The 11,366-nt window shown below is 37.8% G+C and overlaps 1 protein-coding gene across 2 annotated transcripts in view; it reads right to left on the minus strand.

Moving 5' to 3' along the window:
* The window catches only part of CPQ (carboxypeptidase Q), a 344,157-nt gene extending 336,100 nt beyond the window's left edge, over positions 1–8,057 (minus strand). For both annotated transcript variants that reach the window (XM_025050148.1, XM_025050149.1), the window contains exon 1: positions 7,962–8,057. The gene's annotated coding sequence lies outside the window, so the exon portion shown is untranslated. The remainder of the gene's footprint in view (positions 1–7,961) is intronic.
* Between the last annotated feature and the right edge of the window lie 3,309 nt (positions 8,058–11,366).

Consider the following 11,366-nt stretch of genomic DNA (forward strand, 5'->3'; position numbering starts at 1 on the left):
AAAAATCACACAGGAGTGAGCCACAGAGGAATCACACAGAAGTGATTTCTATTTGTTAGAATCAGATTCCAGCATAGGGAGAGGAGTGTCGCAGGCCCACCTCTCCTACCATCTTGGACTAGGATTCGCCTGTATTCAACAACTTCATCATTATATTTCCTAAGAGCTATGTAAAGGAGGCTTTATTTCAAATGTATCTGCCACTTAACATGTTACCCTGAATAAGGTATGGGCATTGTAGAGACAAGGGATGATGACTTAAGGAAGGAGGTAAATCCTGACTACTGGGAAAGAAGACAGTGTATGATATTCTTTTCTTTCCCCATTGGCTATGGTAGTTAGTACAGTGACATCAGGTTAGCAAGGTGATGAGAGCAGGGCAAATGGTACACTGACCGAGAATCCCCTTTCCTGGAGAGAATCACAAGAGCTCTGGGGTTGGGAGGTATGGGGATGACAATCTGCTGGGAGAGGCCCACCAGTAGACCCTTCTCCTCACACTGAGTCACACATGGCCCCACCCTACAGATGTCAAGTGACCGTCTCTCATCCCTCCTCAACCCATCAGCCAGTGAGCAGTTTACCAGTGAGCAGTTCTGAGTTTACCTCCTACGAATATTAATTGGGTTCACTTTACTAATCCTTTTTTCAGATTTCTTTATCCCTTTCAAGTTTCTTGAGTACATAAAACAATGAAATCTAAATTCCTACTGTTCAAAAGTAGACACCTTTGTCATACAGCTGAATGTAACTGACTTTTGACCTACATCATGATGGGACAGAGGGAAATAAATATGAAGCTCCCTTACATGCTGCTTAAGTGAAACAATATGATTAAAATTCCAGTAAATGAAATCAACCATGAACTCTAGGACAAACTTTGTATTCTTGGCTTGCAAAATCTGTATTGATATTCAGAGGATATGAGACAGCTCTCAGTCCCTTGGTTAGCTGAGGATTCCAGGCTGACCATGAGGATGGATGCTCTTGAGAACAAGTATCTATGATCTATGCCTCTGTCACATGCTCACACACCTGCAATCAGCAGCCATACCAAGCTCATATAGTCAATAAAAACACAGATAAATCATGAAGAATGCAGTTTACACCCTTTGGGAACAAATACAAAGTAGGTAACCCTAGACATTAGCAATTCTGAGGTCCTACAATCTAAAAGAACTAAAAAAAAAGGATGAAAGGAAATGGGATTCTAGCCTCGTAAAGTCCTAATTTTCTAGGACTTGAACCTCTAACTTAAGAGTAATAGGAAGTGCTTTATTTCTGTCAGTAAAACCAGTGAAGCATTTGTCTTCTATCTGGTGATATTACAAGGCACAGAAGCCTCTTCCAGAGGCAGGGGAGAGAATATGGCTTCCCTACAATCATACAAAGTGCAGAAGTCTTCCAAAGATTCAGCAAAGTACAGAATAGTATAAAGCTAGAGATATATAGATTTAATTACCATTTGCTAATAATGGTTACAGTAAGTCAACTGTACTAATGTGTTTTTATTGCTAAACAGCATGCTTCCCCCATGCATCTTCCCCTGAACTGGTTAAAAACAAGTTCCAAGGAATACTCTGGTAGAGATACTAGTAATTTCCTTCAGAACATGCCTTTCTGTTTCCCTCACTTAAGCCAGGCTCCCCCATTCCATAAACAAAGAAGCAGAAAGACCTTCAATGAATCTTGCTGCAAACACAGTTATTACAGCCCAAGTCAGGCAGGTCTGTTCAGCAAGTCACTTACTGCAAAATTTGCTGTTAAACTTGTCAAACAGACATATATGAAAATGCTGCTTCACTAAACAACTATTAAGTTTCATGAGCTTAAAAAAAATACCATCTAGCTATATACTGTTAACTCAACAGAGATTCACCATTCAGTTTTAAAATCTGATATGTGGGTAGACTTTTCCCCAAACCCTAACATTTGCTCTCTGCCACATAGCACCATTAGCAAACATGGGCTGAGAGCACACACTCATTCTTTCAACAGTGTGTGCTCCCTCCTTCTGCAATAGGAGCACACAGCATCTGTTGCTTCAGGCTCTTGCACAGGAAAAAGAGCACTTCTCAATGGTGTTGAAGGGAAATTAATGCATTAAATCCTCTCTGTCCCAATGGTCAGACATTAATCAAAGGTGAAAAAGAAAAGAGTCAAGCCAAATATATTCACAGTAATGGAGCTAAAACAATTATTCAAAGTGCTTAATCAGTCAATGTAAAATAAAACCATCCTAGCACCACATCAGTGCACAGCCAGCAAAATTATCCTGGGGAGAAAGAACGTTCATAAAATAAGTTTTCTAGGAAGTGGAGAAATCAAGGTGATATAGCAGATGTTTGACAGCAGGAAATTAAAAAGGTAACTTAAAAAATTAAAAAGGACTTAGGGAGACACTGGAGAGAGATGAGTTTGGAGTGTGGAACAAAGACCATGGTGGTAAACATATCCCAGTCCAGAGGTAAGAAGGGAGGTGGGGAAATTATAAAAGAGGCATGGGAAACCAGCTGAGAGTGATTTTTCTTAACAAGCAATTTCTAAATCCAAAAAAATAAAAAAGTAATTTTTAAAGAGAATCACCTTTATCAGGAGACTATGTGTATAACTTAAAGGATTATGAAGATGAACTTAAAGAAAAAGATTCTTGGATCCCAGATAGAGGCTGCAAAAGCAAAAAGGGAACTGGGAACTGGTTACCTCTGGGGAGAGACAAAAAAGGCTTGGAGGGGGACAGAGAAATCAAAGGCACCACGGCTTATCTCAATTTTTGTGATTTATTTCTTGATATCTCACTCAAAAGATGAAAAGCTCATAGTCAGGTCACTCAAGTCATAGCTATAGGAAATGAGGTGAGGAAACACTAAGTTGGGAATAATCATCCCATAATTGCCTGGAGGTCTACTAAATCTGTGAAGAATCGGCCTATTTCCTAAACGCAGTGCATTTGATTTCCCTCCAGAGAATGCAGGAAATTGTACCCTTTGAAACAGATGAGAAGTTTTAGATAACATCAGATTCTACTGAAAAGCCCTTGGGAGTGATTCCACAACTCAGCCTGCACGACAGTGTCTGACACATTTAGTAGCAGATGAGGGGAAGTTTGTTGTGACAGCTGTACAGAAAATAAAGTCTGAAGGTTAGGTGAATTTGCAACATGAGAAGGTGATTTGGGTTTGGACAACACAAAATCGCCTTAGGAAGGAAGAATGTACAGAAAAATGAACAAAGAAAATGCAGAGGGGCCAAAAGCAAAGGGCGCCCAGCTTGTTGCAGTTTTCTGCATTGTTTCCATGCACTGGAAATGCTTGCCAACTAGTCACAATGTCCCCCCAAAGTAGTTGTACTATTCACTTTTATAGCAGTAGGAAGAATGCATTACTTGCAAAATACATAGATACGGAGTAAACGAGTTATAATTGAAGGTGATTTTCCTCTATTTGTCCTCTCTTCTCTCCACCTGATCACTAAGGCAGTCTCATCTTCCCCACACAGGCGTGACAACAGATCATAGCTGCTGGCTGTGCCCCCCGCACACACAGGGCCACACAGGTGTGTTGTTCAACATAGCCCTGCAGGGCTGCATTTGTTTCCCATCTTCCTCTGCCTCTACCACTTGCTCAGAGGCCAGCCACTTCCCCTAATGAAGTGTCACAGGTAGGACATGAAACACCTCATGCTGTACATGAGTATGACCCAGAGCTGCTTCAGAGGGAAACGACCCTAATGAACGGGAAGCAGGAAGATAAACACCAAGTGACAGAGATGACAGCTGAAAACACTCCCAACAGTACCTTTGTGCAGTCCACGACAGCCGTCTCATTCCTTATATGATGGAAACATGAGGAAAGAAAAAGGAAGAAAACCAGCATTGGCCTTTGTCCTAGGAAGTGACTCATATACATCATCTGATTGAATCCTCATACGCAACCACTGAGGGACATTATTACTGCTGAAACAGAGGCTCAGAGAATATAAATGATTTGCTCATTGTCACATGGATGGTAAGAGCCTTTCTTTCACTTCTTTATGAGGTAGAACTCTGACCCTTTGAAAAGCTTTCCCTGACCCTCTGGGTTTAGGTTGGGGGGTCCTACAGATTCTAGCACCAATTTGTTCTAGGTACTTTCTCCACAATACATATCACTCTGCATTATAATTGCCTGTTTATCTTTCCAGCTCTAGACCGAAGGCTCACTGAAGGCAGAGGCTGTCTCTTCAGTATCTCTCAATGCTGAATATGATGCCTGGTCTACATATGCTTGAGGAATGCTGGGCCAGAAATGAAGGCCCACCATTCCATGCTTTCTCTGAACAATACTGCTTGGAATTTTAATTTAACCAAGTGCTTAACAAAATGAAAAACATGTCCTACTTTCAAGCTCCTACTGTGTCGTCTCCACGGTACTAATGCTACTATGTGGAACATGGTTATGCATTGTAAAAGAGGGTGTTTAAATGCAAGTGACTATATAGCACTGTAGTACTTGCTATTCCCTAGGTAAAAATAAATGTTAGGTGGAAAAGCTTATGTCTCACTACAGGTTCTTTTTTCAGGTTCTTTTCTATATAGTAATGAGAAACACTGGTAAGCCCCACTTTCAGTCTTGGAGTCCCACAGACACCAATTATTCACATTTAATGTTACAACTTCAAAATGTTTAAGATGCTCTGAACTTTGGTAGGTTCTTTCTTTTAAAGACTGGAACAAAAAGAGAGCTAAATTACCTTAGCCCACGTTTTTTGGAAGTCATTATGATTTCTCCACCAGAGAACCCATGCAATTGTTCCAGCAATCCTGTTCCAATACCTGTTTCCAAAGAAGAAAATGCATAACTTGACCACCAGGAATGTTTGTACTGAATCCAAGTCCAGAGCAGGGTGGCTCTGCTGGGCTATCACCCCTGAAGCCCCATCAATTAGCAAAGTCTAATCAACCCAGAAAACCAGCAAAAAGAGGTCAGCCAAACAACTAAGTCCAGACTGCAATAAATCTGCTTCTAGTTACTTTTCTCTCTTGTTCCAAACACATCTAGGTACACACTTTAATAAAGCCATGTGCAAAAGCTGGTTATACTGAATTCCACACCCAACAGGGGTGGCAAATTGTAAACTTGAAAAAAATAGCCTCTAGCCACAAGAACCAAAGCTGAGCATGCATTTAATTCAAAGCTACTGAACTCTATGAAGAAAACTCAACCTTTCTCAATTTGTCTTTGCATTAGTGTGGTTCCATGCTGTACTTTAATGCTACTAATACTGTAGGGAGTCTCTTCTCAGTCTCCTGACTTCCTAGATTGGATATATCATAAAGTATACAGGAAAAATAGTCACTCAAATGCTATTGGGAATAATGGAAATTCTAATAGGCCCGAAAGCACTGATGGCTAATACTCTTTTTTTTTAACCTTATTCTTTGATTCTTCATACCATTAGTCCAAACGTTTTCAATCACTTTTTTAGCAGATGTACAATTAACATATAATAAATTATACATATTTAAAATATACAATTTGATGTTTTGACATGTTTACACCCACGAGACCATCACTACAATTAAGATAATGAACACACTTATCACTCCCAGAAGTTTCTTCATGCCCCTTGATAATCCCTTGCTTCTACCCCTAGCCCAAGGAAATCACCAATCTGCTTTTTGTGACTATATATTAATTCATACATCCTAGAATTTTATATAAATGGAATCATATAGTATGTACTCTCCTTATGTCTGACTTCCAAGACCCAGCATAATTATTTTGAGATTCATCCATGTTATAACATGTATCAATAGTTCATCCCTTTTAATTGCTGAGTAGTATTCCATTTATGGATATACTACAGTTAATTTATCCATTCATCTGCTGATGGATATTTGGGTTGTCTCCAATTTGGGGCTATGACAAAAAACTACTATAAATGTTTGTTGACAATTCTTTGTATGGATAAGCTCTAGTAATAGAATGGCTGGACCATATGATAAGTACCCCGTCCCTCGATTTACGCGGTATTTTTTTACGCAAGTTTTTTTATACATGGTAAATATTCCTCCCAGTTAGGCAGTCTTTTTATATGTATTTGCATTTATGTGGTCTCGTTTTGCATGGTTCTTTCCTTTTCATTTTCATTATTGGTGATTACTCTTCCTAAAAACAATAGCTTAACTCAGTAATGTACAAAGAACTAATACTTACTAACACACAATTATTAATGATATTCCTGTTCATTGGATGGCAAACAAAAAAGCATGGGTGACTAGTGGTATTTTTCGGGATTGGTTTTACAAATGTTTTGCTGTAGAAGCTGAAAATTATATGAAGGAAAATGTCTTCCTTTTAACATACTTTTACTTTTAGATAATGCACCTGATCATCCACAAAATTTAGAACATCCAAATATAAAAGTTGTATATTTGCCACCAAATACAACTTCCTTGATCCAATCTTTAGATCAAGGCATTATTTCCACTTTTAAGATTAATTATACTAAATGGAGTTTTAAAGATATTTTTAATAAACAAAGATAATGAATCACTTACAGTTACAGAAGCCTGGAATAAATATACGATTTTAAGTTGTATCAAGAATACTGCTTTAGCTTTGCGTGATATAAAACTGTCAACTTTACATGCTTGTTGGAAAGCGATATGGCCAGAAGTGGTTGTACCTGGGAATATGGTTCTAACAACTGAATAGGGATTAACTGGCGTTATTAATTTGTTAAATAAATTTCAAAAAGAAGGCTCTGAGAATTTGAATATAGATGATATTAATGAATTACTGGTTGATCACAAATTAACTAATAATGAATTAACTCACTTAATATCTGAAGCCCATCCTGCTGATGAATACGGCAATGATCTTGAGCCAGTTTCATTCACTGCAGAAAATATTTACAAAGCTCTTCAACTGGCCACAAAACCAGAAACTGCAATTCTAGTTATTGAGCCAAACATCCAACAAGCTTTAAAATTTTGGACAGATTTAAAAAAATGTTGCAGTAACTAAGAATTTACGAAAACTTAGCAAAAAATGAGGTTGAAAAAAGATCATCTACAAACATAAACAAAAATAATGAAACTGAAGTAGTACTTCCAAATATGTCGGGTGATGAAGATAGTGACTTTGTGCCAATTAAAAAGAGAAGGTGGACTGCTTTGGATCACAGTACAGACACCAACAACAAATAAAATTTATTTTGGTTTTTCTGAATTTTCATTAATACTTTTTTGTGAAAAGATGTGAAATAAATATTTTTATGACTTATATTGGCCTTTTGTATTTCTTTTTTTGTACTGGTGGACTCTTTTTATTCAGTTTTCTTCCACGTTAAAAAAAAAAAAAAAGATGTGTGAACAAATAATCGGCATGAATCGAGGGACGGGTAGAACATGTTTAACTTTTTAAAAAATTGCCAAATTGTTTTCCAAAGTAGTTGAATCACTTTACATTCCCACCAACAATATAACTGAGTCCTAGTTCCTTCACATCCTCACCAACACTTGATAGAGTCAGTGTTTTTATTTTCCTAATATATGTGTAATAGTGTAATAAAAACAATATGGTTTTATTTTACATTTCTTTGATGACTGATGAAGTTGAGTATATTTTCATGTGCCATCCACATCTTTTTTGGTGAAATATCTGTTCAAATCTTTTACCTGTTTTTTATTGGGTTATTTTCTTATTGCTTGGATCCTATAGTTCTTTATATATTCTGGATGTAAGTCCTATATCAGATCTATCATTTGCAAATATATATATTCTTCCTATCTGTGGCTTGTGTTTTTATTCTCTTAAGTGTCCTCTGAAGAGAAGGTTTTAATTTTGAAGAAATCCAATTTATCAATTCTTTTCCAGAATATATGATAAAGCTAAAGTAATCAAGACAGTATGATATTAGAGTAAAGACAGGAAAATAGATAAATAAAAGAGAACAGAGTCCAAAAATCAACTCACATTTATGTGGGCAGTTGTTTTTCAACAAAGGTACAAAGGCAATTCCCTGGATAAAGGAGGTTCTTTTCGCCACATGCTGCTCAAATAATAAAATATCTACATAGAAAACAACAACAAACAAAAACAAAAACACTTTCATTCATATGTCATGGGCTCAATTATATCCCTCAAAATGCATATGCTGAAGTCCTAACTCTTAGTATTGCAGAAAGTAACTTATTTAGAGATGGGGTCTTTAAATAAGTAATTAAGTTAAAATAAGGGCATGAGGGTGGGCCCTAATCCAATATAACTGATGTCCTTATAAGAAGAGGAGTTTAGAACACAGACATGCATAGAAGAAGATCACATGTCTTTTACACAGGTAAAAGACAGCCATTGACGAGCCAATGAGAGGCCTCAGAAAAAAAAACAACCCTGTCAAAACCTCAACCTTGGACTTCTAGCCTCCAGAACTGTGAGAAAATATCTGTTGTTTAAGTCGCCCAGTCTCTAGTGCTTTGTTATGGTAGTCCTAGCAAATTAAAACACCATAGCTCTCACCATATACAAAAATTGACTCAAAATAGATCATAGAGTTAAATTTAAAACTTAAAACTACAAAATCTTCTAAAAGAAAACCTTTGTGACTATAGGTTATGCAGATTTCTTAGCTACAACACTAAAAGTTATGATTCATAAAGGAAAAATTGGTAACTTGGACTTCAATCACTTTTTAAGCATTTTCTTTTAAAAAAATCTTATGCAGAGCACTTATGTGGAGAACAGATATAAGCAGAGCTTCTTCGAAGGGGGTGGGGATTCTAAGTACTGTTTCATTAGTCCCCTCTATCACCTTCCTTTGTGACCTCTAAGACGTGTCTGCAGAACATAGGGTTCCAAAGACTAGGAAGTAGAAGCCACTGAATTTTATTAACAGAATGTTTAGATCTACCCAAAATAATAACCACTAACTTCTATTGAGAGGCTATTATGTGTTACATAATATGATATTTCTTTTATTTTTTCTCCTTTAAATCCATGAGGTAGGCATTATTTACATTCGCACATGAGGAAATTAAGGCTCTCACAGCTGGCACATATCACAGCTGGAATCTGAGCCCAGTTCTGACCCCCAAGTCTATGATCTTTAGAGTTCCAATGTTCAGGGACACCTCATGCAGTGTCACAAAACCAAACACAAAAGATAAGAACTTGGACTTTCTGTGGACTTAAACCACTTGCACAAAATAACTGTGCAAAAAAAACTAAATGCTAAAAAAACTATTCTAGAAAAATAAACTCCAGCTAAAAATAATGTATAATATATATCCAGGATATACTTCCTATAAAGTCACATGAACATGTGACAGTGATAACACACCTATGAGCAAATATTTTTGGCAATCCCCCTCTCCCAGACACATTTATGCCTTCCCTGCTATCAAGCAAGTAGTACACGAGGGTCTGGTCTAAGTAAGCTAGTTTACTTTTCCTCATTCAGAAGAGGGGCAGAATCATATAGTGGATATGAATATATTAATGTCACACAAACAGTAAAGAGATTGAGCCCCGATTAGGCCCAAGGTTTGATGCTATTAGTGGAGGTAACAGTTATAATATCTTTATTAGGTCCTAAAGATTCATTATCACGTTATCTCATTTAATTCTCACAACAACTCTGTGAGCTAGAGTTGTCATTAACGCAGTTCTGTAGATGGAAAAGAGGCTTAGAGAAGATAAATGACATGCTCAATATCATTCAATAAATAAGAGACAGAGTCATGATTTGCACCCAGATCCGTGACTGCATAGCAAGTTCTTTAGACTGTAGCTACAGTCTACCTCCCTTAAGGAAAGAAAAGGCAAAGAAAACAAGAAAACTCTCCAACCTCTCCCTTGTACTCTTCCACTCCAGTTCTCTGGGGTAAGGCAATTATTCCCTCTGGTCACTCATAGACCCTACAGTGGGGCTACCCATTGGAGAAGTCAATCTGGGGCTACCAGGAAAGGAACATGAGGGGCGTTGGATCACAGGTACAGAAAGCCCTGGCCCTCAGAGGTGGTGAAGCTGCATCTGTGAGGCTGCTTGTCTATATGGCAGTTTATCTGCATCTGATCAGCATCACAGACATGAGGCTGGCTTGTGCATATCAGGGGCAGACATGTAGCAAAAGCCCAGCTGGAGCAGTCTTCCTTGTTCAAAACTGCCTCAGACAAAGAAGATCTTAGAAAGAATGGGGAAATCTTGTCACCCACGACTTCTGCACTTTAGCAATAGAGCACTGAAGATCCAGAAGGAAGGTTTTTGCTTGAAAAGTCATTAACAGCTGCTTACTCCCTATGAAGTTTCAAGCAAAATGCTCAGTCACACAACAGTTTAATCAACACGCATTCTAAGACTTTTATAGCTTTGGTTTTTCTTGTTAGAAGATTTTGCCTCTCTCTGACATAATTACAAGTTCCATATTTTTGCCCTCAGGCTAAAATGTAAATCATTTCCTGGTATACCACAACTTCCCAGCACTGACTATATAAGGCAAGGCTGCATAGCATTTAAAATTAAAAACATCATTTTCCTAAATGTGTGTGTCATTATGATGTTTACCAATGTGTCTGTTGGTTAAGTCCCAGTTCCTCTATTTCAGGAAAAGGCCTGCTGGCATCATGATATAAGCTAAGCAGTGTAGCCTAAAACTTGCTACAGTTCTTCTTCTCTTTGGATTCTCCTATGAGTTCTTTCATAGCATACTTTATGGGGCTCTAGAAAATCAATTATAATGCCTTATAACGAACAGGGGCTAAATTCATCTGTTGGTTAAAGTCTTCCTTATGTCTCTGAGAAATATTCTTCCTTCTCATTTATCCTTAAAACATCTCTATTGACAGATCTACGTAAAAGTTCCAACTCCTCCACTATTACTTTACCTCTCTGAACCTCTGTTTCCTCCTAAAGTAGGAATGATAACACCAAACTTATAGACTTCTTGTGATACAGGTTTCTCTAAGAGCCACTGGCCATATAATAGGTGCTCAGTAAATGTTAGCTCCCTTCACTGTTTCTGTCCTTCTTACCCATGCAGCTCCCAATTTTACTCCAGATAATAGACCCCAGGCCTGTAGGAGTCACAGTTTGTACTCACAGCTCAGGAAATCAAAAGAACTGGAACAGCCTTTTAAAAGCTATGCTGTGTTGAACATCCTAATGGGCTAGGTCCAGTGAAGCTAAGAGGGAGCCAAGTGGCTAGAAGCTTATATAATGAAATCAGGGAAATCTGGGTTCCAACTGCAGCTCTACCAGCAATAGCTATGAACCTTGACCAAGTTACCTAGCCTCTCTAAATTGTAGTTTTCTTGTGTGTAATTGGGGGGGACAATAGTAGTGGCCTGCACTGCAGAGTTATGAAGAGTATTAAATGATAAAAT

The sequence above is a fragment of the Pteropus alecto genome, unplaced genomic scaffold, assembly GCF_000325575.1.
Source record: "Pteropus alecto unplaced genomic scaffold, ASM32557v1 scaffold164, whole genome shotgun sequence".
Lineage (NCBI taxonomy): Eukaryota > Metazoa > Chordata > Mammalia > Chiroptera > Pteropodidae > Pteropus > Pteropus alecto.